The 21,490-nt window shown below is 40.6% G+C and overlaps 2 long non-coding RNA genes across 2 annotated transcripts in view; both read right to left on the reverse strand.

The window, feature by feature from the left end:
- The window catches only part of LOC125962138 (uncharacterized), a 112,334-nt gene that overhangs the window by 27,753 nt on the left and 63,091 nt on the right, over positions 1–21,490 (reverse strand). The gene's annotated exons all lie outside the window — the stretch shown is intronic.
- LOC125962167 (uncharacterized) lies at positions 5,549–19,917 on the reverse strand. Its single transcript, XR_007473655.1, has 2 exons — positions 19,829–19,917; positions 5,549–5,827 (listed from the first exon to the last, which is right to left on the reverse strand). It is a non-coding gene; the product is annotated as an uncharacterized LOC125962167 (long non-coding RNA).

The raw sequence follows: 21,490 nt of genomic DNA on the forward strand, positions 1-21,490 counted from the left end.
CCATGCCCAGGTGACCGACCGACACAGAAGACAGCGAGAGAATCCTCAGAGGGCGCCCAGGAGGAGAGCGGCTGCTCTTCCTTCTGAGGCTCTGCGATGCTTTCTTGGGCACCTCCTAGATGGAAGCAGTACAGCACTCACAGGTAAGCAACCTCTGTCTGTCAGGAAGCACCACTTGCATATTGAGGCTGAAGGGTGGAGAAGCTTCTTCCGTATCCATGATAGGCTTTGAAGAGAAGAGGAAGGTGGAGCTCTGGAACTAGTTGAGCTGATTGTCCTTATCCTTTCCAGATGCAGATAAAAGCTCAAGCTCTTACATACTCTTGGGTGGCCACTTCTGCTAGCAATGTTGAACAGGTGCCCCAGGAGGGCATTTCTGCTTGCACTGCTGAGGCACGCATGGGTCAGGGCACTTTATAGGTGGGCAAGGGTCTGGACACTTGCAAGGTGGGCAAGGGTCTGGACACTTGCAAGGTGGGCAAGGGTCATGGCATTTCTGTGTGCACACTGGTGGTGGCTGGCAGGGCTGCTTGCACTGCTGATGTTGAGAAGACATCTTTCTGCAGTCTTAATATCTGAAAGAAAGTATATGACCGTGTTCACAACAAGGAATTCCTATAGAGAAAACAGCAAAATCTTGTGGAATAACAACAGATAGTATCTCACCAATCTCTAAGTATGTGCTTTAATCTGTTTAATACTTTTTAATGAATTACTGACTTCTCTCTTGCTCTTCAGAAAATCGTTACATCAGCCCAGAGAAAACCTTCCCTTTTCTCATACAGCTTTTCTAAAGAAAATATCTTTGTTTTGAAGAAACATGCAATGTTTTCTCTTTTGGTTTCTTTCTTTCTTTCTTTCCTTTTTTGTTTTTAATGAAAACGACATCTTCAGAAAAGCCCCTCACATGTTCTAAAAACATGGGCAAGCTCACAAGCAATTTGTATCAACATTTCCTCTCATGACGTCCCAACAGGATGACTTATATCCAGCGCAGAGGGCAATCAGGATGAGTGTAAGGGTCTCACACCTTCTAAGATAAATGCCTCTGAAATCACAGCAGAGGTCCAAGAGAAAAAGGCATAGAAGAAGGTAAATACTTTGCTCTTTATCCCTTCATGTCAATATTTCCTGTTAATTTCTTTTTCAATAGAGGAATTCAAACTAGGTATCAGTAATCTAGTAAATACAATACAACATTGTGCCCAGATTCCAAGTTCTCATCCACTAAGTAGCATTATACCCATGATCATAATTTTGGACCCATCAATCTTGCTGAGTCCAGCCTAAACTCAACATTTGGGTGTCCATGAACAAAGTTGAAATGAAGAATAAGACTCACCAGGTTCTCCAAAGTCAATCAGAACTCGAGTGGCAGGAGGATAGCTGTCGTGCAGCAGAGGACCTATTTATTGGCGCTTACTGCCCCACCCAGGGGGAAGCGGAACTACCAAACTTGGTCTGGTCCAATCATTTCCCGACCCAAATGCAAATCCATCCATAACTGGCTTGGCAGGGACTCTGAAAACAGGAAATATCCTGATCCCGGATCTCCTCACTGGATTATGTTCTCATGACTCACAGAGTCCCTGCCTTAGCTCTCAGTTTCAGTCGTTTAAGGCAGTGGGAGCACTTGGAGTGTCCTCTAACTTGGAGTCAAAAGTTCCATTCCTTGACTGGGGAGGATGACCCTTTCGTATCTTTCACCATCCTTGACTCCAAAACTGCCGGCCTAGTTGCACTTGATCTGGTGGCAAGTTTGTTGTACATACTGGGTTGAAATGGGCCTCGCTACCTGGTGACACATGTCACTTTACCTCAAGTCTTTCTTTCAATTCATTTCGGTTTGATTCATGGCTTGCTAAACAAAGTCTCGTTTCGTCTTCGAAAATGGTCTGAGGGAAATTTGCAGATCATCTCATATGATTCCCTATCTTGACACTTGGAAACGTGTAGTAAAGTGTTGACCACTACGGTCCTCCTTTCACTGTTTGCTCCTTCAAATAAAGAACATCCAGCAGTCAGATGCCTGTGACCTTTATAAATCTGTTTTACTTCCTGCCACAAGGAATCCACTAGGCACATAGCATCCCCTACCATAACTGAGATGAGCTGGCAGCTCAGACCCAAGACTTACAACAGAAATGAAGCTTTTTGCTCATACCTCCCAAAGGGACATAACACATGCTCCAATCCAATTTCTCCAACTGACCTCTTCGGATGTCTTCAATTTTTGAAGAAATCTCAGAGGATTGTTCAAGTTTTCTGGCTTCCTGTCGCTGTAAAATTATTGGGAAACCCAATGTATTATGCAATGCCATTCACGCAACTAATTTTGTATGTATTTAATACTTATGAATTATTTAAACACATATTGTTTCCCAACAAATCTAGGGTAAATTCATGAGAAAGTTGAAATCACTTGAATAAAAACGCAGTCACTGAAGTTCATTGCCATTCATGTACAACTTCTTAATCATTAATAAGAATTTTGTTATATTTTAAACCTATGTTTTGCATTTTCCATTTAGGTCACGGTGGAGCATGTGTCAAATAAACCTATATCGTGCTGTACTTTCTTCATACAATTTGTCAATGTGCTGGAAGGAAGGTTTGATGGTTAATTTGTGGGTCAGATTCACTGGCACAGGTCCCCCGTTTACTGGACAAACATTATTCTGTGTGTTTCTGTAAGGATGATTTTGGATGAGAGTATTATTTAAATCAGTAGCCTGAGTTAAGTCGGTTACCCTCTATAACGTGGGAAGTTCTCATCCAATCCAATGATGGCCTGAATAGAACAAGGCTGACGTTCCTTCAGGTAAAAGAATATTCCTCTGTCAGATGGACTTCTAGGAGTTTCAGCTCTGCAGATTTTGCGTGTTCCAGACATTTTAATCTCTCTCTCTCTGTCCCTGTCCCAGTTTCTGTAACACATTTCTGTATGTATATACGTACCTACAGGTTGTAATATATAATTTGAATATTTCATCTGTCATTTCATGTACATGATTACCGATGGCCAATTAAAATAAAAATTTTCAAAGGTATTTTGAAGTGAATTTAAAGCCAAACATATTAATGTAATATGACACATGGGGTGTGGAATTACGACAAATATAATGAGCTATTAGCAAATAACCGAAGTTCAGGAACCATTGCCTTAGCACATCCACCAAAGACTTCATTTCTGACTTTTCAGTGATTTAGGTGTTAACAGGTTATCTAAGTTCCTCCCTTCTATCCTGGATATGAACACTACTCTTTTCTATGCTGTCGCCATGGGCACTGAAGAGTGTTTTGATGGATCATGGTTGGTGAGGGATCATGGTCTGGTTTAGGAATAGAGTTGCAAATCTCGCTTTATGATACTGTAGAATGTTGGAACAGATGTTTAATGGAATCAGGATATCCCATCTCAGCTTACGCGAACTCTTCCCTAGACCGCTGTCCTGCGCTTAAAATTCCTTTATCAGGAAATAAATCTCTTGTATTCCAGAAGTGAATACGAAGTTTCAATTGTGTGAAACCAAAAGTAGATATAAGGTACCATTTCAGATTCAGAGCATCACATATAAATGATTCAGAGTGACGCTGGGAGGGGAAAGAAAAGCAAAGCACTACAGGTCTGACATGTGGATGAAATGTGAACTTAGGGCACATCTGATATATTTGCTTTTTTCCACTCAGTCCAACAATGTTTTAGGTCTTTGAAGAGAGAAATTTGAAAAAAAATGTTCACCGTTTATTCTCTGTCTTCTTCTTCACGTGCCAGAACGCTCAACCTGCCATATTATCTTCACTGCCAATATCTACCCCTTAACCGTCCAATTTGGTACTTTGACATATCGCCCATGCATTTAGTAATAGTCCTTTCATAATTCTTCCTGCAGTCAGAAGGAAGAACTGGCCTAGTAACTTGTCTTGGCCAAATAATCAGGAAGCTTCTTAGGAATGGGGTTTTATAATGGGACAGCAGGAGGAAGAGGGAAATGAGGAGTAGAGGAGGAGAAAGAGGAGACACTTGAATCGTGTGAAAGTCATCAGCTAGGCATGTGCCAGAAGACCAGGTCGTAAACTTTGCTTGCAGCTCAGCCACATCTTCACTGACTCCTATATATATTTTTAACAATATGATACGTTGTTATTAAAATGAAGGTATACCATTTAATATATAATGCGGAAAACATAAAGCTGTTAAAAAATGAGCATGTGTATTAAACGGCCAAAAACAATCACTGCTGATACTTTGCTGTATTTAGTGTTACGAGTTTTCAATTTTCATAAACCCACACACATGCATCCATGTCTATCAGGCTACTGATTTGAGATCATCTTTTGTAATATAGATATCTCTAGGCATATGTTGCTCTCTTTGTGCTGCATTACATTTATCCCGAATGTTCTTGTATGTTTTCTTTTCATTTTCGTTCATCTCAGGTTATTTTCTATTTATTTCTTATTTCTCCTTCGTACCATTGTTCATTTTGGAATGTGTTTCCAAACTAACAGATGTCAGAGCAACAGAGAGTAGAATGGTGGTCAGCAGGGTCTGAGGGGTCGGGGAAAGGTCGGATGTTTGGCCACGGGTACAAGCCTGCAATCATACAATGAATGAGTTCTCAGAGTCTACAGTAGAGCATGGTGATCTAGGTAATAGCACTCACTTGTGTAGTTGAATCTTGCTGGGAAATTAGACCATAAGCATTCTCATCACACACACACATACAAAGACACACACACACACACACACACACACACACAGAAACAGGGAGACATACACACATTACATTGTTACTGATGAAGTGATTTATGTTCTAAGTGACCGAAGATGGTAATGACTGCATAAAGTACACATATGTCAAGTCATCACATTATACACAGTAAATATGTACAATTTCGTTTGTTAATTATTCCTCAATAATCCCAGAGGGAAAGCATGAAGGAATAAGTATCATACAACGGAGTAACAATGTTTGAGCATCTCTGTGTTCCTTCTCCTCCTTGGCTCTCTCAGGATCTGATACTATTCTCTGAGAGAGCTTCCTTTATCCATCATTCTCTGGGGTCCTTGTAGTCACCTCAGAGTGGATATTCCCTTTTAGTCACCTGTACTGACCATATCTGATTTCCTAGTTGGAAATTAGGGAAAGGTGCGCGGGAATGTCGTTAGTAATCTTAAAAATCATTCTTTTTCGTTTTGGCCCATAGTTAATTTAGTTCTCAATTCCCTCAGAAACTTATTAGGCACCTGATATAATTTCAGTCCCCCAATCATTTCTATGTCCTACAGATCTCAGTTAGGTCCTTTTGTAGAAGGAAATTTCTGGCCTGATTAAATTACTGCCTTTTCCCCTAACATAATACAGCAACCATGAGGCTCCCTGGCACACAGGTGGAAAGAAGACAACTTCTGTCTACTTTCCCTGTTGTAACAGTCCACTGAAATTGAACTTCTAGTTGAAAACCACTTCTAATCGCATCTCTTACTCTTTAGGACTTACAAGCGGTGAGTTTTCTAATTCAACAAGGTTTTGAACTTCTGGACTGTATTATTTTTCTTTTCATTCTTTACATTTCTGGCCTGTCAACCAGAAAGATTTTCCTGAACATACATCTCCTGAAATACCCTGGGCAAATCAGCAAGTGAGCAACCATTGCTTTGCCTCTAAAGATACCATGGACAACCATTACTTCAAACGTTTTGCCTTTGAATAACATGTAGCACCACATTTACGGCTTCCAATATCAGATTCCTTTCCAACCACCTCCAGACACATGAGCCAATGCCACAATTTTTTTAAGATTTGTTACAGGAGCATCCCACCTCAAAGAACTAATTTCTATGTCAGGTCAAATAACAGTAGCTACAGTAGAGACAACTCCCAAATAGCAGTGTTGAGTTTTCACTCATGACACGGTCTGGTGAGCGTTGAACAGTAACATGGGCATTTGTTTGCTTCTGCAGTTCTGGCATCTTTGACTCCTTTACTTCTAACCACAAGAAGGGATATGCTTAATGAACACATCCCTTTTCACAGCTTACTGGACCAGTAAGCTAAGCACTTGGAAAACAAGCGGCATAGTAACAGTCATTTTGTAAATCAAGATAAACATTGGAATCCCCTGTGTATGTCAAATGTGGGGTCAAAATAATGAAGAATGTAATTTCCGAGGTGAAAAAACATAGTAAGACCCTGCGGTTGTTGAGTTTTGCAATAAGAAGAGCACGTTGTACAAATGGGGAAGAGGTAGCACTTTGCCTGGTAAGGTCCCTTTAAATTCCCTTTCTTTTGTACTACCCATGTTTTCAGAACTATTATAATTTTATACAGAGTATCCCAATAATTTCCCAAACTGGTTATTTTGTGGGGTCAGATTAAAAATTCAGTTAAACTGGTAAAGAAAATCAACACAGAATATGAATGGATAATAGAGTTTAAAGAATATCCTTGCTTGCTCTACTAGGTATGTCAGAGCCACTCCCCTGCTTGGAGCACCTGGGGGTGGTGGTGACGGTGTTGGTGGTGGTGACGGTGATGACGACAGGGACAATGATGATCTGCCACCTCTCAAATGCCAATTACATGCTCGGCATTGTGCCAACTAAATGACACACTTTCATGTAATTTTTATGGCTAAGCAAGTGGGCACTGTATATGTGATTTTCCCCAGAGTTTATTAAAGGATTTGAAATCCCAAGAAGTTACAAAACGTGTTCCTTAAATGAGTCAAGCAATAATTAGGAAAATAACCTGGATTTTTAACTGTATAGAAATAATCATTGATACGACTCAAAATTCAGATAACACTGACTGAGAAAGCCTGAAACTCGGGATCAAAGAAGGATAGAAATCAAGCAACATTATCATATGATATTGCTAAAAGCAGGTTTGCAAAGAAAGAAAATATTTTCCCATCTCACAAAAGAACTGTATTTTATTCAGGACGTGGAGGATAAGTAACAATTGCTCAGCTGGTAGAAACCCATGCCCAGGTGACCGACCGACACAGAAGACAGTGAGAGAATCCTCAGAGGGCGCCCAGGAGGAGAGCGGCTGCTCTTCCTTCAGAGGCTCTGCGATGCTTTCTTGGGCATCTCCCAGAGGGAAGCAGTACAGCACCCGCAGGTAAGCAACCTCTGTCTGTCAGGAAGCACCACTCGCATACTGAGGCTGAAGGGTGGAGAAGCTTCTTCCGTATCCATGATAGGCTTTGAAGAGAAGAGGAAGGTGGAGCTCTGGAACTAGTTGAGCTGAATGCCGTCATTCTTTCCAGATGCAGATAAAAGCTCAAGCTCTTACATACTCTTGGGTGGCCACTTCTGCTAGCAATGTTGAACAGGTGCCCCAGGAGGGCATTTCTGCTTGCACTGCTGAGGCACGCATGGGTCAGGGCACTTTATAGGTGGGCAAGGGTCTGGACACTTGCAAGGTGGGCAAGGGTCTGGACACTTGCAAGGTGGGCAAGGGTCATGGCATTTTTGTGTGCACACTGGTGGTGGCTGGCAGGGCTGCTTGCACTGCTGATGTTGAGAAGACATCTTTCTGGAGTCTTAATATCTGAAAGAAAGTATATGACCGTGTTCACAACAAGGAATTCCTATAGAGAAAACAGCAAAATCTTGTGGAATAACAACAGATAGTATCTCACCAATCTCTAAGTATGTGCTTTAATCTGTTAAATACTTTTTAATGAATTTCTGACTTCTCTCTCACTCTTCAGAAAATCGTTACATCAGCCCAGAGAAAACCTTCCCTTTTCTCATACAGCTTTTCTAAAGAAAATATCTTTGTTTTGAAGAAACATGCAATGTTTTCTCTTTTGGTTTCTTTCTTTCTTTCTTTCCTTCTTTCCTTTTTTCTTTTTAATGAAAACGACATCTTCAGAAAAGGCCCTCACATGTTCTAAAATCATGGGCAAGCTCACAAGCAATTTGTATCAACATTTCCTCTCATGATGTCCCGACAGGATGACTTATATCCAGAGCAGAGGGCAATCAGGATGAGTGTAAGGGTCTCACACCTTCTAAGATAAATGCCTCTGAAATCACAGCAGAGGTCCAAGAGAAAGGCATAGAAGAAGGTAAATACTTTGCTCTTTATCCCTTCATGTCAATATTTCCTGTTAATTTCTTTTTCAATAGAGGAATTCAAACTAGGTATCAGTAATCTAGTAAATACAATACAACATTGTGCCCAGATTCCAAGTTCTCATCCACTAAGTAGCATTATACCCATGATCATAATTTTGGACCCATCAAGCTTGCTGAGTCCAGCCTAAACTCAACATTTGGGTGTCCATGAACAAAGTTGAAATGAAGAATAAGACTCACCAGGTTCTCCAAAGTCAATCAGATCTCGAGTGGCAGGAGGATAGCTGTCGTGCAGCAGAGGACCTATTTATTGGCGCTTACTGCCCCACCCAGGGGGAAGCGGAACTACCAAACTTGGCCTGGTCCAATCATTTCCCGACCCAAATGCAAATCCATCCATAACTGGCTTGGCAGGGACTCTGAAAACAGGAAATATCCTGATCCCGGATCTCCTCACTGGATTATGTTCTCATGACTCACAGAGTCCCTGCCTTAGCTCTCAGTTTCAGTCGTTTAAGGCAGTGGGAGCACTTGGAGTGTCCTCTAACTTGGAGTCAAAAGTTCCATTCCTTGACTGGGGAGGATGACCCTTTCATATCTTTCACCATCCTTGACTCTAAAACTGCCTGCCTAGTTGCACTTGATCTGGTGGCAAGTTTGTTGTACATACTGGTTTGAAATGGGCCTCGCTACCTGGTGACACATGTCACTTTACCTCAAGTCTTTCTTTCAATTCATTTCGGTTTGATTCATGGCTTGCTAAACAAAGTCTCGTTTCGTCTTCGAAAATGGTCTGAGGGAAATTTTCAGATCATCTCATATGATTCCCTATCTTGACACTTGGAAACGTGTAGTAAAGTGTTGACCACTACGGTCCTCCTTTCACTGTTTGCTCCTTCAAATAAAGAACATCCAGCAGTCAGATGCCTGTGACCTTTATAAATCTGTTTTACTTCCTGCCACAAGGAATCCACTAGGTACATAGCATCCCCTACCACAACTGAGATGAGCTGGCAGCTCAGACCCAAGACTTACAACAGAAATGAAGCTTTTTGCTCATACCTCCCAAAGGGACATAACACATGCTCCAATCCAATTTCTCCAACTGACCTCTTCGGATGTCTTCAATTTTTGAAGAAATCTCAGAGGATTGTTCAAATTTTCTGGCTTCCTGTCGCTGTAAAATTATTGGGAAACCCAATGTATTATGCAATGCCATTCACGCAACTAATTTTGTATGTATTTAATACTTATGAATTATTTAAACACATATTGTTTCCCATCAAATCTAGGGTAAATTCATGAGAAAGTTGAAATCACTTGATTAAAAATGCAGTCACTGAAGTTCATTGCCATTCATGTACAACTTCTTAATCATTAATAAGAATTTTGTTATATTTTAAACCTATGTTTTGCATTTTCCATTTAGGTCACGGTGGAGCATGTGTCAAATAAACCTATTTCGTGCTGTACTTTCTTCATACAATTTGTCAATGTGCTGGAAGGAAGGTTTGATGGTTAATTTATGGGTCAGATTCACTGGCACAGGTCCCCTGTTTACTGGACAAACATTATTCTGTGTGTTTCTATAAGGATGATTTTGGATGAGAGTATTATTTAAATCAGTAGCCTGAGTTAAGTCAGTTGCCCTCTATAACGTGGGAAGTTCTCATCCAATCCAATGACGGCCTGAATAGAACAAGGCTGACGTTCCCTCAGGTAAAAGAATATTCCTCTGTCAGATGGACTTGTAGCAGTTTCAGCTCTGCAGATTTTGCGTGTTCCAGACATTTTAATCTCTCTCTCTCTGTCCTTGTCCCAGTTTCTGTAACATATTTCTGTATGTATATACGTACCTACAGGTTGTAATATATAATTTGAATATTTCATCTGTCATTTCATTTACATGATTACCGATGGCAAATTAAAATAAAAATTTTCAAAGGTATTTTGAAGTGAACTTAAAGCCAAACATATTAATGTAATATGACACATGGGGTGTGGAATTTCGACAAATAGAATGAGCTATTAGCAAATAACTGAAGTTCAGGAACCATTGTCTTAGCACGTCCACCAAAGATTTCATTTCTGCCTTTTCAGTGATTTAGATGTTAACAGGTTTTCTAAGTTCCTCCATTGTATCCTGGATATGAACACTACTCTTTTCTATGCTGTCCCCATGGGCACTGAAGAGTGTTTTGGTGGATCATGGTTGGTGAGGGCCCTGTCTGGTTTAGGAATAGAGTTGCAAATCTCGCTCTATGGTACTGTAGAATGTGGGAACAGATGTTTAATGGAATCAGGATATCCCATCTCAGCTTACGCGAACTCTTCCCTAGACTGCTGTCCTGCACTTAAAATTCCTTTATCACGAAATAAATCTCTTGTATTCCAGAAGTGAATACGACGTTTCAATTGTGTGAAACCAAAACTAGATATAAGGTACCATTTCAGATTCAGAGCATCACATATAAATGATTCAGAGTGACGCTGGGAGGGGAAAGATAAGCAAAGCACTACAGGTCTGACATCTGGATGAAATGTGAACTTAGGGCACATCTGATATATTTGCTTTTTTCCACTCAGTCCAACAATATTTTAGGTCTTTGAAGAGAGAAATTTGAAAAAAAATGTTCACCGTTTATTCTCTGTCTTCTTCTTCACGTGCCAGAACCCTCAACCTGCCATATTATCTTCACTGCCAATATCTACCCCTCAACCGTCCAATTTGGTACTTTGACATATCGCCCATGCATTTAGTAATAGTCCTTTCATAATTCTTCCTGCAGTCAGAAGGAAGAACTGGCCTAGTAACTTGTCTTGGCCAAATAATCAGGAAGCTTCTTAGGAATGGGGTTTTATAATGGGACAGCAGGAAGAAGAGGGAATGAGGAGTAGAGGAGGAGAAAAAGGAGACACTTGAATCGTGTGAAAGTCATCAGCTAGGCATGTGCCAGAAGACCAGGTCGTAAACTTTGCTTGCAGCTCAGCCACATCTACACTGACTCCTATATATATTTTTAACAATATGATACGTTGTTATTAAAATGAAGGTATACCATTTAATATACAATGCGGAAAACATAAAGCTGTTAAAAAATGAGCATGTGTATTAAACGGCCAAAAACAATCACTGCTTATACTTTGCTGTATTCAGTGTTACGAGTTTTCTATTTTCATATACCCACACACATGCATCCGTGTCTATCAGGCTACTGATTTGAGATCATCTTTTGTAATATAGATATCTCTAGGCATATGTTGCTCTCTTTGTGCTGCAATACATTTATCCCGAATGTTCTTGTATGTTTTCTTTTCATTTTCGTTCATCTCAGGTTATTTTCTATTTATTTCTTATTTCTCCTTCGTACCATTGTTCATTTTGGAATGTGTTTCCAAACTAACAGATGTCAGAGCAACAGAGAGTAGAATGGTGGTCAGCATGGTCTGAGGGGTCGGGGAAAGGTCGGATGTTTGGCCACGGGTACAAGCCTGCAATCATACAATGAATGAGTTCTCAGAGTCTACAGTAGAGCATGGTGATCTAGGTAATAGCACTCACTTGTGTAGTTGAATCTTGCTGGGAAATTAGACCATAAGCATTCTCATCACACACACACATACAAAAACACACACACACACACAGAAACAGGGAGACATACACACATTACATTGTTACTGATGAAGTGATTTATGTTCTAAGTGACCGATGATGGTAATGACTGCATAAAGTACACATATGTCAAGTCATCACATTATACACAGTAAATATGTACAATTTCGTTTGTTAATTATTCCTCAATAATCCCAGAGGGAAAGCATGAAGGAATAAGTATCATACAACGGAGTAACAATGTTTGAGCATCTCTGTGTTCCTTCTCCTCCTTGGCTCTCTCAGGATCTGATACTATTCTCTGAGAGAGCTTCCTTTATCCATCATTCTCTGGGGTCCTTGTAGTCACCTCAGAGTGGATATTCCCTTTTAGTCACCTGTAGTGACCATATCTGATTTCCTAGTTGGAAATTAGGGAAAGGTGCGCGGGAATGTCATTAGTAATCTTAAAAATCATTCTTTTTCGTTTTGGCCCATAGTTAATTTAGTTCTCAATTCCCTCAGAAACTTATTAGGCACCTGATATAATTTCAGTCCCCCAATCATTTCTATGTCCTACAGATCTCAGTTAGGTCCTTTTGTAGAAGGAATTTTCTGGCCTGATTAAATGATTGCTTTTTCCCCTAACATAATACAGCAACCATGAGGCTCCCTGGCACACGTGTGGAAAGAAGACAACTTCTGTCTACTTTCCCTGTTGTAACAGTCCACTGAAATTGAACTTCTAGTTGAAAACCACTTCTAATCGCATCTCTTACTCTTTAGGACTTACAAGCGGTGAGTTTTCTAATTCAACAAGGTTTTGAACTTCTGGACTGTATTATTTTTCTTTTCATTCTTTACATTTCTGGCCTGTCAACCAGAAAGATTTTCCTGAACATACATCTCCTGAAATACCCTGGGCAAATCAGCAAGTGAGCAACCATTGCTTTGCCTCTAAAGATACCATGGACAACCATTACTTCAAACGTTTTGCCTTTGAATAACATGTAGCACCACATTTACGGCTTCCAATATCAGATTCCTTTCCAACCACCTCCAGACACATGAGCCAATGCCACAATTTTTTTAAGATTTGTTACAGGAGCATCCCACCTCAAAGAACTAATTTCTATGTCAGGTCAAATAACAGTAGCTACAGTAGAGACAACTCCCAAATAGCAGTGTTGATTTTTCACTCATGACGCAGTCTGGTGAGCGTTGAACAGTAACATGGGCTTTTGTTTGCTTCTGCAGTTCTGGCATCTTTGACTCCTTTACTTCTAACCACAAGAAGGGATATGCTTAATGAACACATCCCTTTTCACAGCTTACTGGACCAGTAAGCTAAGCACTTGGAAAACAAGCGGCATAGTAACAGTCATTTTGTAAATCAAGATAAACATTGGAATCCCCTGTGTATCTCAAATGTGGGGTCAAAATAATGAAGAATGTAATTTCCGAGGTGAAAAAACATAGTAAGACCCTGCGGTTGTTGAGTTTTGCAATAAGAAGAGCACGTTGTACAAATGGGGAAGAGGTAGCACTTTGTCTGGTAAGGTCCCTTTAAATTCCCTTTCTTTTGTACTACCCATGTTTTCAGAACTATTATAATTTTATACAGAGTGTCCCAATAATTTCCCAAACTGGTTATTTTGTGGGGTCAGATTAAAAATTCAGTTAAACTGGTAAAGAACATCAACACAGAATATGAATGGATCATAAAGTTTAAAGAATATCCTTGCTTGCTCTACTAGGTATGTCAGAGCCACTCCCCTGCTTGGAGCACCTGGGGGTGGTGGTGACGGTGTTGGCGGTGGTGACGGTGATGATGACAGGGACAATGATGATCTGCCACCTCTCAAATGCCAGTTACATGCTCGGCATTGTGCCAACTAAATGACACACGTTCATGTAATTTTTATGGCTAAGCAAGTGGGCACTGTATATGTGATTTTCCCCAGAGTTTATTAAAGGATTTGAAATCCCAAGAAGTTACAAAACTTGTTCTTTAAATGAGTCAAGCAATAATTAGGAAAATAACCTGGATTTTTAACTGTATAGAAATAATCATTGATACGACTCAAAATTCAGATAACACTGACTGTGAAAGCCTGAAACTCGGGATCAAAGAAGGATAGAAATCAAGCAAAATTATCATATGATATTGCTAAAAGCAGGTTTGCAAAGAAAGAAAATATTTTCCCATCTCACAAAAGAACTGTATTTTATTCAGGACGTGGAGGATAAGTAACAATTGCTCAGCTGGTAGAAACCCATGCCCAGGTGACCGACCGACACAGAAGACAGCGAGAGAATCCTCAGAGGGCGCCCAGGAGGAGAGCGGCTGCTCTTCCTTCAGAGGCTCTGCGATGCTTTCTTGGGCACCTCCCAGAGGGAAGCAGTACAGCACCCGCAGGTAAGAAACCTCTGTCTGTCAGGAAGCACCACTCGCATATTGAGGCTGAAAGGTGGAGAAGCTTCTTCCGTATCCATGATAGGCTTTGAAGAGAAGAGGATGGTGGAGCTCTGGAACTAGTTGAGTCCATTGTCCTTATCCTTTCCAGATGCAGATAAAAGCTCAAGCTCTTACATACTCTTGGGTGGCCACTTCTGCTAGCAATGTTGAACAGGTGCCCCAGGAGGGCATTTCTGCTTGCACTGCTGAGGCACGCATGGGTCAGGGCACTTTATAGGTGGGCAAGGGTCTGGACACTTGCAAGGTGGGCAAGGGTCTGGACACTTGCAAGGTGGGCAAGGGTCTGGACACTTGCAAGGTGGGCAAGGGTCATGGCATTTTTGTGTGCACACTGGTGGTGGCTGGCAGGGCTGCTTGCACTGCTGATGTTGAGAAGACATCTTTCTGGAGTCTTAATATCTGAAAGAAAGTATATGACCGTGTTCACAACAAGGAATTCCTATAGAGAAAACAGCAAAATCTTGTGGAATAACAACAGATAGTATCTCACCAATCTCTAAGTATGTGCTTTAATCTGTTAAATACTTTTTAATGAATTTCTGACTTCTCTCTCACTCTTCAGAAAATCGTTACATCAGCCCAGAGAAAACCTTCCCTTTTCTCATACAGCTTTTCTAAAGAAAATATCTTTGTTTTGAAGAAACATGCAATGTTTTCTCTTTTGGTTTCTTTCTTTCTTTCTTTCCTTCTTTCCTTTTTTCTTTTTAATGAAAACGACATCTTCAGAAAAGGCCCTCACATGTTCTAAAATCATGGGCAAGCTCACAAGCAATTTGTATCAACATTTCCTCTCATGATGTCCCGACAGGATGACTTATATCCAGAGCAGAGGGCAATCAGGATGAGTGTAAGGGTCTCACACCTTCTAAGATAAATGCCTCTGAAATCACAGCAGAGGTCCAAGAGAAAGGCATAGAAGAAGGTAAATACTTTGCTCTTTATCCCTTCATGTCAATATTTCCTGTTAATTTCTTTTTCAATAGAGGAATTCAAACTAGGTATCAGTAATCTAGTAAATACAATACAACATTGTGCCCAGATTCCAAGTTCTCATCCACTAAGTAGCATTATACCCATGATCATAATTTTGGACCCATCAAGCTTGCTGAGTCCAGCATAAACTCAACATTTGGGTGTCCATGAACAAAGTTGAAATGAAGAATAAGACTCACCAGGTTCTCCAAAGTCATTCAGAACTCGAGTGGCAGGAGGATAGCTGTCGTGCAGCAGAGGACCTATTTATTGGCGCTTACTGCCCCACCCAGGGGGAAGAGGAACTACCAAACTTGGTCTGGTCCAATCATTTCCCAACCCAAATGCAAATCCATCCATAACTGGCTTGGCAGGGACTCTGAAAACAGGAAATATCCTGATCCCGGATCTCCTCACTGGATTATGTTCTCATGACTCACAGAGTCCCTGCCTTAGCTCTCAGTTTCAGTCGTTTAAGGCAGTGGGAGCACTTGGAGTGTCCTCTAACTTGGAGTCAAAAGTTCCATTCCTTGACTGGGGAGGATGACCCTTTCGTATCTTTCACCATCCTTGACTCTAAAACTGCCTGCCTAGTTGCACTTGATCTGGTGGCAAGTTTGTTGTACATACTGGGTTGAAATGGGCCTCGCTACCTGGTGACACATGTCACTTTACCTCAAGTCTTTCTTTCAATTCATTTCGGTTTGATTCATGGCTTGCTAAACAAAGTCTCGTTTCGTCTTCGAAAATGGTCTGAGGGAAATTTGCAGATCATCTCATATGATTCCCTACCTTGACACTTGGAAACGTGTAGTAAAGTGTTGACCACTACGGTCCTCCTTTCACTGTTTGCTCCTTCAAATAAAGAACATCCAGCAGTCAGATGCCTGTGACCTTTATAAATCTGTTTTACTTCCTGCCACAAGGAATCCACTAGGCACATAGCATCCCCTACCATAACTGAGATGAGCTGGCAGCTCAGACCCAAGACTTACAACAGAAATGAAGCTTTTTGCTCATACCTCCCAAAGGGACATAACACATGCTCCAATCCAATTTCTCCAACTGACCTCTTCGGATGTCTTCAATTTTTGAAGAAATCTCAGAGGATTGTTCAAGTTTTCTGGCTTCCTGTCGCTGTAAAATTATTGGGAAACCCAATGTATTATGCAATGCCATTCACGCAACTAATTTTGTATGTATTTAATACTTATGAATTATTTAAACACATATTGTTTCCCATCAAATCTAGGGTAAATTCATGAGAAAGTTGAAATCACTTGATTAAAAATGCAGTCACTGAAGTTCATTGCCATTCATGTACAACTTCTTAATCATTAATACGAATTTTGTTATATTTTAAACCTATGTTTTGCATTTTCCATTTAGGGCACGGTGGAGCACGTGTCAAATAAACCTATATTGTGCTGTACTTTCTTCATACAATTTGTCAATGTGCTGGAAGGAAGGTTTGATGGTTAATTTGTGGGTCAGATTCACTGGCACAGGTCCCCCCTTTACTGGACAAACATTATTCTGTGTGTTTCTGTCAGGATGATTTTGGATGAGAGTATTATTTAAATCAGTAGCCTGAGTTAAGTCGGTTGCCCTGTATAACGTGGGAAGTTCTCATACAATCCAATGACGGCCTGAATAGAACAAGGCTGACGTTCCCTCAGGTAAAAGAATATTCCTCTGTCAGATGGACTTCTAGCAGTTTCAGCTCTGCAGATTTTGCGTGTTCCAGACATTTTAATCTCTCTCTCTCTGTCCTTGTCCCAGTTTCTGTAACATATTTCTGTATGTATATACGTACCTACAGGTTGTAATATATAATTTGAATATTTCATCTGTCATTTCATGTACATGACTACCTATGGCCAATTAAAATAAAAATTTTCAAAGGTATTTTGAAGTGAATTTAAAGCCAAACATATTAATGTAATATGACACATGGGGTGTGGAATTATGACAAATATAATGAGCTATTAGCAAATAACCGAAGTTCAGGAACCATTGCCTTAGCACATCTACCAAAGACTTCATTTCTGCCTATTCAGTGATTTAGATGTTAACAGGTTTTCTAAGTTCCTCCCTTCTATCCTGGATATGAACACTACTCTTTTCTATGCTGTCGCCATGGGCACTGAAGAGTGTTTTGATGGATCATGGTTGGTGAGGGATCATGGTCTGGTTTAGGAATAGAGTTGCAAATCTCGCTTTATGATACTGTAGAATGTGGGAACAGATGTTTAATGGAATCAGGATATCCCATCTCAGCTTACGCAAACTCTTCCCTAGACCGCTGTCCTGCGCTTAAAATTCCTTTATCAGGAAATAAATCTCTTGTATTCCATAAGTGAATACGAAGTTTCAATTGTGTGAAACCAAAACTAGATATAAGGTACCATTTCAGATTCAGAGCATCACATATAAATGATTCAGAGTGACACTGGGAGGGGAAAGATAAGCAAAGCACTACAGGTCTGACATGTGGATGAAATGTGAACTTAGGGCACATCTGATATATTTGCTTTTTTCCACTCAGTCCAACAATGTTTTAGGTCTTTGAAGAGAGAAATTTGAAAAAAATGTTCACCGTTTATTCTCTGTCTTCTTCTTCACGTGCCAGAACACTCAACCTGCCATATTATCTTCACTGCCAATATCTACCCCTTAACCGTCCAATTTGGTACTTTGACATATCGCCCATGCATTTAGTAATAGTCGTTTCATAATTCTTCCTGCAGTCAGAAGGAAGAACTGGCCTAGTAACTTGTCTTGGCCGAATAATCAGGAAGCTTCTTAGGAATGGGGTTTTATAATGGGACAGCAGGAGGAAGAGGGAAATGAGGAGTAGAGGAGGAGAAAGAGGAGACACTTGAATCGTGTGAAAGTCATCAGCTAGGCATGTGCCAGAAGACCAGGTCGTAAACTTTGCTTGCAGCTCAGCCACATCTTCACTGACTCCTATATATATTTTTAACAATATGATACGTTGTTATTAAAATGAAGGTATACCATTTAATATACAATGCGGAAAACATAAAGCTGTTAAAAAATGAGCATGTGTATTAAACGGCCAAAAACAATCACTGCTGATACTTTTCTGTATTTAGTGTTACGAGTTTTCAATTTTCATAAACCCACACACATGCATCCATGTCTATCAGGCTACTGATTTGAGATCATCTTTTGTAATATAGATATCTCTAGGCATAGGTTGCTCTCTTTGTGCTTCATTACATTTATCCCGAATGTTCTTGTATGTTTTCTTTTCATTTTCGTTCATCTCAGGTTATTTTCTATTTATTTCTTATTTCTCCTTCGTACCATTGTTCATTTTGGAATGTGTTTCCAAACTAACAGATGTCAGAGCAACAGAGAGTAGAATGGTGGTCAGCAGGGTCTGAGGGGTCGGGGAAAGGTCGGATGTTTGGCCACGGGTACAAGCCTGCAATCATACAATGAATGAGTTCTCAGAGTCTACAGTAGAGCATGGTGATCTAGGTAATAGCACTCACTTGTGTAGTTGAATCTTGCTGGGAAATTAGACCATAAGCATTCTCATCACACACACACATACAAAGACACACACACACACACACACACACACACACACACACAGAAACAGGGAGACATACACACATTACATTGTTACTGATGAAGTGATTTATGTTCTAAGTGACCGATGATGGTAATGACTGCATAAAGTACATATATGTCAAGTCATCACATTATACACAGTAAATATGTACAATTTCGTTTGTTAATTATTCCTCAATAATCCCAGAGGGAAAGCATGAAGGAATAAGTATCATACAACGGAGTGACAATGTTTGAGCATCTCTGTGTTCCTTCTCCTCCTTGGCTCTCTCAGGATCTGATACTATTCTCTGAGAGAGCTTCCTTTATCCATCATTCTCTGGGGTCCTTGTAGTCACCTCAGAGTGGATATTCCCTTTTAGTCACCTGTACTGACCATATCTGATTTCCTAGTTGGAAATTAGGGAACGGTGCACGGGAATGTCGTTAGTAATCTTAAAAATCATTCTTTTTCGTTTTGGCCCATAGTTAATTTAGTTCTCAATTCCCTCAGAATCTTATTAGGCACCTGATATAATTTCAGTCCCCCAATCATTTCTATGTCCTACAGATCTCAGTTAGGTCCTTTTGTAGAAGGAATTTTCTGGCCTGATTAAATGACTGCTTTTTCCCCTAACATAATACAGCAACCATGAGGCTCCCTGGCACACGTGTGGAAAGAAGACAACTTCTGTCTACTTTCCCTGTTGTAACAGTCCACTGAAATTGAACTTCTAGTTGAAAACCACTTCTAATCGCATCTCTTACTCTTTAGGACTTACAAGCGGTGAGTTTTCTAATTCAACAAGGTTTTGAACTTCTGGACTGTATTATTTTTCTTTTCATTCTTTACATTTCTGGCCTGTCAACCAGAAAGATTTTCCTGAACATACATCTCCTGAAATACCCTGGGCAAATCAGCAAGTGAGCAACCATTGCTTTGCCTCTAAAGATACCATGGACAACCATTACTTCAAACGTTTTGCCTTTGAATAACATGTAGCACCACATTTACGGCTTCCAATATCAGATTCCTTTCCAACCACCTCCAGACACATGAGCCAATGCCACAATTATTTTAAGATTTGTTACAGGAGCATCCCACCTCAAAGAACTAATTTCTATGTCAGGTCAAATAACAGTAGCTACAGTAGAGACAACTCCCAAATAGCAGTGTTGATTTTTCACTCATGACGCAGTCTGGTGAGCGTTGAACAGTAACATGGGCTTTTGTTTGCTTCTGCAGTTCTGGCATCTTTGACTCCTTTACTTCTAACCACAAGAAGGGATATGCTTAATGAACACATCCCTTTTCACAGCTTACTGGACCAGTAAGCTAAGCACTTGGAAAACAAGCGGCATAGTAACAGTCATTTTGTAAATCAAGATAAACATTGGAATCCCCTGTGTATCTCAAATGTGGGGTCAAAATAATGAAGAATGTAATTTCCGAGGTGAAAAAACATAGTAAGACCCTGCGGTTGTTGAGTTTTGCAATAAGAAGAGCACGTTGTACAAATGGGGAAGAGGTAGCACTTTGCCTGGTAAGGCCCCTTTAAATTCCCTTTCTTTTGTACTACCCATGTTTTCAGAACTATTATAATTTTATACAGAGTGTCCCAATTATTTCCCAAACTGGTTATTTTGTGGGGTCAGATTAAAAATTCAGTTAAACTGGTAAAGAACATCAACACAGAATATGAATGGATCATAAAGTTTAAAGAATATCCTTGCTTGCTCTACTAGGTATGTCAGAGCCACTCCCCTGCTTGGAGCACCTGGGGGTGGTGGTGACGGTGTTGGCGGTGGTGACGGTGATGATGACAGGGACAATGATGATCTGCCACCTCTCAAATGCCAGTTACATGCTCGGCATTGTGCCAACTAAATGACACACGTTCATGTAATTTTTATGGCTAAGCAAGTGGGCACTGTATATGTGATTTTCCCCAGAGTTTATTAAAGGATTTGAAATCCCAAGAAGTTACAAAACTTGTTCTTTAAATGAGTCAAGCAATAATTAGGAAAATAACCTGGATTTTTAACTGTATAGAAATAATCATTGATACGACTCAAAATTCAGATAACACTGACTGTGAAAGCCTGAAACTCGGGATCAAAGAAGGATAGAAATCAAGCAAAATTATCATATGATATTGCTAAAAGCAGGTTTGCAAAGAAAGAAAATATTTTCCCATCTCACAAAAGAACTGTATTTTATTCAGGACGTGGAGGATAAGTAACAATTGCTCAGCTGGTAGAAACCCATGCCCAGGTGACCGACCGACACAGAAGACAGCGAGAGAATCCTCAGAGGGCGCCCAGGAGGAGAGCGGCTGCTCTTCCTTCAGAGGCTCTGCGATGCTTTCTTGGGCACCTCCCAGAGGGAAGCAGTACAGCACCCGCAGGTAAGAAACCTCTGTCTGTCAGGAAGCACCACTCGCATATTGAGGCTGAAAGGTGGAGAAGCTTCTTCCGTATCCATGATAGGCTTTGAAGAGAAGAGGATGGTGGAGCTCTGGAACTAGTTGAGTCCATTGTCCTTATCCTTTCCAGATGCAGATAAAAGCTCAAGCTCTTACATACTCTTGGGTGGCCACTTCTGCTAGCAATGTTGAACAGGTGCCCCAGGAGGGCATTTCTGCTTGCACTGCTGAGGCACGCATGGGTCAGGGCACTTTATAGGTGGGCAAGGGTCTGGACACTTGCAAGGTGGGCAAGGGTCTGGACACTTGCAAGGTGGGCAAGGGTCTGGACACTTGCAAGG

The sequence above is a fragment of the Orcinus orca genome, chromosome 1, assembly GCF_937001465.1.
Source record: "Orcinus orca chromosome 1, mOrcOrc1.1, whole genome shotgun sequence".
NCBI lineage: Eukaryota > Metazoa > Chordata > Mammalia > Artiodactyla > Delphinidae > Orcinus > Orcinus orca.